Here is a 6,343-nt window from a genome sequence, read left to right on the forward strand (position 1 = left end):
CCACTCAAGATTTCCTTGAGAAATCTCGTGTAGGAAGGCATTTGTTTCAACGCATCCGTAAAGGGGATAGTGACATACATTTGTCGAAGAATCACAAGAAATTTTGAGAATTGCACATCTAACTTGTGTCTATTAACTCTTTGGGGGTAGGGGGAGGAGGAGTTGGAAGAGGAGGAAGAGGAGTCTCCTTCGACTTATCACCATCACTCATGTCGTCGACATGAGACTTCTCTTCCACATCATCACGGTCCGAGGACTCATTTCCCCATAAAACTCTCACCCCTAGAGCTAGGAGCTTCAACATGCGTAGCACTATCATCTAAGGTCTTCCCACTCCTTGTCACAATTGCATACAATTGCTTAGGAGGTTGACCTTGGGGTGGGAGACTTGTATGCACTTGTTGCTCTTTGATAGTGCTAGCTAGTTGAGCAAGTTGGGTCTCAATCATCTTCAAGTGAGTGTTGGATTGCTTGAATCCATCCTCAAACTCGACATTCTTCTTGGCTTGCGCCCCCACAAACGACTCCATGAGAGCCTCAAGATTAGACTTAAGAGGCGGGAGTGGTGGAGGTGCAATGCCATAACCACTAAGGTTTGCTTGATATTGGTTGCCAAAGGTCCTCGGTCCATTGAATCCGAGAGGTGGGATTTGAGATGCACCATAAGGACCTCTCGAGTTCAAAGGATAACCCCCACTTGAGGCACCCCTAAATTGCCCATAAGAGTAGTTATAACCCCCTCCACCTTGATGGTTGGGATTATAACCCCCTTGGTTGTATTGGCCTTGATTGCCAAAACCTTGAGGTTGACCATAGGGCGCTTGACTTTGATAGCCTTGTGCTCTATAGCTACCTCGATTTTGGCTATTATACCCACTTCCTTGGCCATAGCCTTGGTGGGAACCATACATGGGGCCTCTAGGTTGCCTAGCAAAATTTGAATTGTTAGGGTTATCATTCCTAGACCTCTCATTTACGGCATTAGCATACTCTACATCAAAATCGCCTTCATACGAAGGGCCATAATCCACAAATGACAAGTTATGAACTAAGGGGCATGCATTGGGGGAATGACTATAGTCTTGGCAATTTTCGCAAAAGGAGGTGCCCGGAGGCATTGAGCCATAAGAACTAACCTTGCTCTTCCCCTTAGAGAGAAGAGTGGCCGAGGGAGGTGGAATTGTAGACGGTGATGGCGGTTGGCTTGGTGTGTTTTCGAGCTTCTCCAATCGCAAGGTAAGCTTCTCTATCATCCGTGCTTGCTCTATGGCGTACACCGAACCCTTAGCATCTTCACTCCTACCTTTCCCATCATAATTCCTTGTGCCTACATGCCAAGATTGGTAGTTTTGAACTACATCCTCAATGATTTCCTCTATTTGATCCTCAGTTTTGTTCATGATGGGGCCTCCCACGCCCGCATCAAGACTTGTCTTCGAACTTGGACTCAACCCCAAGTAGAATATTTGAAGCAACAACCATTTAGGGATCCCATGGTGTGGGCATTCCCTTCGGTGCTCCTTAAAACGATCCCAAGCTTCGAAGAGTGATTCATCTCGCCTTTGCTCAAAGGATTGAATCTTGTGGCGACACTCCGCCGTCTTCCCCTGCGAATAGAACTTGTTTAAGAATGCACTCGTCACCTCGGTCCAAGTGCGAAGTGAGTTGGGCTTGACCTCCTTGTCAAGCCAATCACTTGCTCTCCCAAGTAGAGAGAACCGAAACAATGTCAACCTCACGTAATCCGATGTGACACCATTGTGCTTGATTGTGTCACAATAGTACTCGAATTGTTTGAGATGTTCGTGAGGTGATTCATTACTCTTCCCACAAAAGGGGTTGCTTTGGACCAAATTGATCAAGGCGGGCTTGATCTCAAAGTTGTTGGCACCCGTTGTGGGGGCTTGAATACCACACGTTGCTTCGAATGCCCCCGGTATTCCAAAGTTCTTAACCAGGAGCGCCATGTTCTCAAAAACTTGCTCACTCTCTTGTTGTTCCTCACCAACACTCAACGATTCGAATCTGTTATGGCTTGATGAGCTAGACCGTACACGCCTTAGTCTCCTAAGTGTCCTCTCCAATTCGAGGTCAAGAGGATGGAGGGTCCTTGGACGAGCACGTCCCCTAACAAGCATACAAACTCAAGAAAAACCGTGAGCAATGCCAAGGAAAAAGAAAGCTAAGCGAAATTGCAATGTTTTTGTATTTTCTATTAATGAATTAGTCTCAACTTAAACTCAAAAACAACAACCGTTCCCCGGCAACGGCGCCATTTTGATAGGGCATTTTTCCGTCGTTGAAAGATCAACGCCACAATCAAACAAAATTTATAGAACCACTAGACCAACCAACTATATGAATTATAGTGGCAAGTAAAGGGATCATCCCAAAGAAACGATGGTTCTCGAGTTTAAATGTCAAGCTAGTTCGAACAAGAGGTTTGATTTTAGTTATCACTATGAAGCTAAACTAACAATTAAACTAGATTGAATCAAGGAAGCTAAACGTTAGGGAGTTGGGGATAGTCTAGGGAAATCGGGGGAAATGAACTACCATATAGTAATCATGAATGATGCAATGAAATAGCACATAGGGGAATGAAAACTAATGACGTACTCGCCACCTCTCGGATAGAGCACGCGAAGCAACCTAGCCTATAGAAAAGCTTTCGCATAGTCTTAGGCTAGATTAGCTTGCATATAATAGGAACTATCATTGACTTGCATGAATTAGGCTCACAATGTCTTGCCAAACCTAAATCATACATTCCAATCTAACTCAATCAACTAGCATTTGCAACTACTACTCAATTGATCATGGAAAATCCTAGCACTAAATCAATTTAATCACATCAATCATTAATCAATTAAATCATCAAATTCCCCTAATTAGGCCCCTAGATTCTCCCCTTTCCCTAACCTAAATCTACTCACTAGCCATTCTAGAAATCAAGAAATCCATTAATTCTACACTAGCAAGCATGAAATTGAAGGATTAGGAAGAGAAAATCAAAGACTAGAACAATCAATTGAACAATCAACAAGAGAATTAAGGATCAAAGTAACTAAGTAAAATCAAGAAGAATTCAAGAATTTGAGGAATTATAGAACAATCAACAATCACAACAAAAGCAAGAATTAAGAAATTGAATTGAATTGCACAAAATTAGAAGAAGAGTTTAGAGAATTACAAATTGATGCTTCAATGGAGGAGAGTTTCTCTCTCTAGAAATGCTGAAAAACTAACTTTGAGAATCTAAAATTATCAACTAAAATTCTACCCTTAACAAAATAATCGAAAAATCTATTTATAAGTTTCCCCAAATAGAAGCCAAAATTCGAATAAGAGCAGCACGCACAGCCATTCGGTCGCACAGACCCTTTGTGCGACCGAACGTAAAAGAGTCATTCGAGCAAACACTGGGTCCTGTGCGAGCGAAGGCAGCGAAGAACATTTCCTTCGTCATGTGCGACCGAACGAAGAACCCTGTTCGGTCGAATGGGGTTTCTTTGGCTCATAATTCCTCTGCAGCATGATTCGCTCGAACGAAAGGCTTTGTGTGGGCGCACAACTCTTGTGCGGTCGAGTTGATAACCTTGTGCGGTTGCATCCCAAATTAGGGACATTCTGCCTCCAAAAACCAAACCTGTGCGACCGAACAGCAGAGCACGTTCGGTCGCACAAAACCTGTGTTGTCGAATAGTATGCTCTGCGATCGCATCCCAAATTAGAGACATTCTGACTCCAAAAATCAATCCTGTGCGACCGAACAACAGAGCACGTTCGATCGCACAGAACTGGATATTCCTTGTGCCCATTTGCACTCCTCTATTCGGGCGCACAAACCATCACTCGATCGCACAAGCCCTGTTTTGGCTTGATTCTACTTGTTTTCCATCACTTTTCATCATAATCACCTATAAAGCACAAGATGGAATGAAAATTATAAAATTCACACAAAAAGCTATAAAAACTATAAAAAAGTATAAAAACTAACATAAAATCCTAAGCTAACAGCGACATAAATGTCGCTCATCATCAACTGAGCCAAACAAATGTTGTACTCCTCCAGCACGCGAGCAATGAACGGATCCATAGGGAACCGAAGCCCGTAGTCAAAGTGATGAAGGTACACAGCAATATAATCAGGAGGAGGACAAGTCACCCTCGCATTCTTCTGGGTCGGAAGCTCGCACCAGTAGCCCAAGGCATACAGGATGCCGTACAAATCTTCGGTCAGGCGATAGTAATGCCCTTTCCTCGCATTCACCAACCAAGTCCCATCGACTGTCGTACCATCAGGACCAGCAATCTCGGTTTTATCATTGAAGAGAGCCGCAAGCCTCCCCAAAGGATCAGCCTCCTCCCATCGCCTCGGAAAGAGAGGGCGAACTGCAAAACGGCCAGTAACACCAGTTCCACGGCTCGATCCAGCACGAGCTTCCTGTAGGGGAATACAGTTAAACATAATAACATGTGCGAAAAAAATCCCCAAAGCCAGGAAGCATGTATAAAGCACAGATTAAGCATACTTACGTTTGAAGCGTGTTTTCCACAATAATCTGTCAACGAACACGAACTTAGAACTCCACTTGTCGTTCCTCTACTTGGTTCACCGACACGATCAGATCCATCTTGATTATCGTAGCTTAGAAAATCGATCAAGATAGTTTGCTTTTGGGAAGAACTCACTTTGGAGGCACATAGAGAATTAGGGTTCTCTGAGACTCTAGGGTTTGAGTATGTGTGAATTGTGTTGTTGGAAAACTTGGGTTAGAAGGTTATAAACATAACCTTGCTAACCGGCCAAGCCACAAGGGCCACAACCGGCCAGCAAGTCCGCGCAACACATACGAACACACAGCGTGCTGGGCCGTGGGCCGCGCGCAGCTGTTGCTGTGTCGTTGCTTTGGCCCGCGCGCACACACGCGCAGTTGCTCGGCCATGGGCCAGCGCTGTCGTGTGGTTTGCCTTGCTTACGTGCCGAGCGCCCATGGGCCTTAAGTGCCTCGCGCATTCGGCTCGTGGGCTGCTCTTTGTAGTCGCGACTTAATATCGTTCCAGATATTATTTATCGTTTCGTATACGACGAATCACCGTCGTACGATACGATTTATTCGTTTCGCCTAGCTTACGAATATTCGCGATACGATATATGATTCCGATGCAAGGTCGTATCATATAATACGTTTTCCAAAACTAATTCCCGAAAAGCTATTAAATGAATTTCCGATTCATTTAATCCGGTGATATGTTACGTGTCATTGGTGTGACCTTGTAGTTTCAGTCAAGAGTAAGTTGTGAGCTTAATATTCATTAGAACTCACTGATCGGAAGCATTGCTCTAGCTAGCTGTTCCGATCACTTGATCTCACTGAATTAATTGTTCGCAATTAATCTGAACCTTGGTATTAGACTTAATGCACCTTGGGTGAAGGACATATTTCCTTTAGTCTCCCACTTGTCATTCAGACAAGTGTGCATTCACATTCCTTTGTCACTTAGTGTTACTTAATGAACATAAGGTAAGATCCAAGCCATCCTTATTAGGTCCAGAAGTGTTTCTCGGATTGCAGAGCTCAACTGTTAAACTTTTGCAGAAGGTTAAGCATTACCATTCTGAGCACGGCCATGCATTTTACAGTATCTAACTCTCTGAGAGGCCTTGTTACACAACAACACCATATTCTATCAAAGATAGGAGGAAAATCCATTCTTGCAATCTATGAACCCTCACTTTGATTCATAGTACACCCAATAACTGCTTTTATAGCCTCCTTTTACAGTGCGACGTTTAGCGAGCATCAAAGCGAACTAATTCTCAAACGAGCAGACATAATCGCTCATGTTCTGAGGAACGGTTTCTAATCACCATTAATGAGAACTACATATGACATGACTTTAATCTCTTAAAGTGTTCTCATGGTCAATCCGATACAAGATCCAATAAGTATCTATGCAAAAGATTCTGACATCCAGTCACTCTAGTTCAAGAAACAGAACTAAGTAATCTACTTGCAATCTAATCTTCATTAGTCATTGGTCGTCCACCTTTCAATGACCTGGATTAGGGATCCTTTGTGACTTCAATATTCAAGTTCACCCTTATGGGTGTTTCTTTGTCGAAAAATCCATCTTGACATCCCATTTGAATGATTTGAATCACATGAACTTATCATTTAATACTAAACCAAAATTAAATGAATATGAAATAATAAATTTCATAAATATGAAATGGTTAAACCAATTGTTTTAAACATAGATCTAAAAGATGTTCTAAAACAATACTTAGAAAATCAAAGTCATTCTCCAACATACTTGATTCCCATGGTTGCTACAT

General features: G+C 42.9%; 1 pseudogene; it reads left to right on the plus strand.

The window, feature by feature from the left end:
* The first annotated feature begins 1,488 nt into the window (after positions 1–1,488).
* Positions 1,489–1,589, plus strand: LOC130460450 (uncharacterized; annotated as a pseudogene).
* The last annotated feature ends 4,754 nt before the right edge of the window (positions 1,590–6,343 follow it).

The sequence above is a fragment of the Spinacia oleracea genome, chromosome 4 (genome assembly GCF_020520425.1).
Source record: "Spinacia oleracea cultivar Varoflay chromosome 4, BTI_SOV_V1, whole genome shotgun sequence".
Taxonomy (NCBI): domain Eukaryota; kingdom Viridiplantae; phylum Streptophyta; class Magnoliopsida; order Caryophyllales; family Amaranthaceae; genus Spinacia; species Spinacia oleracea.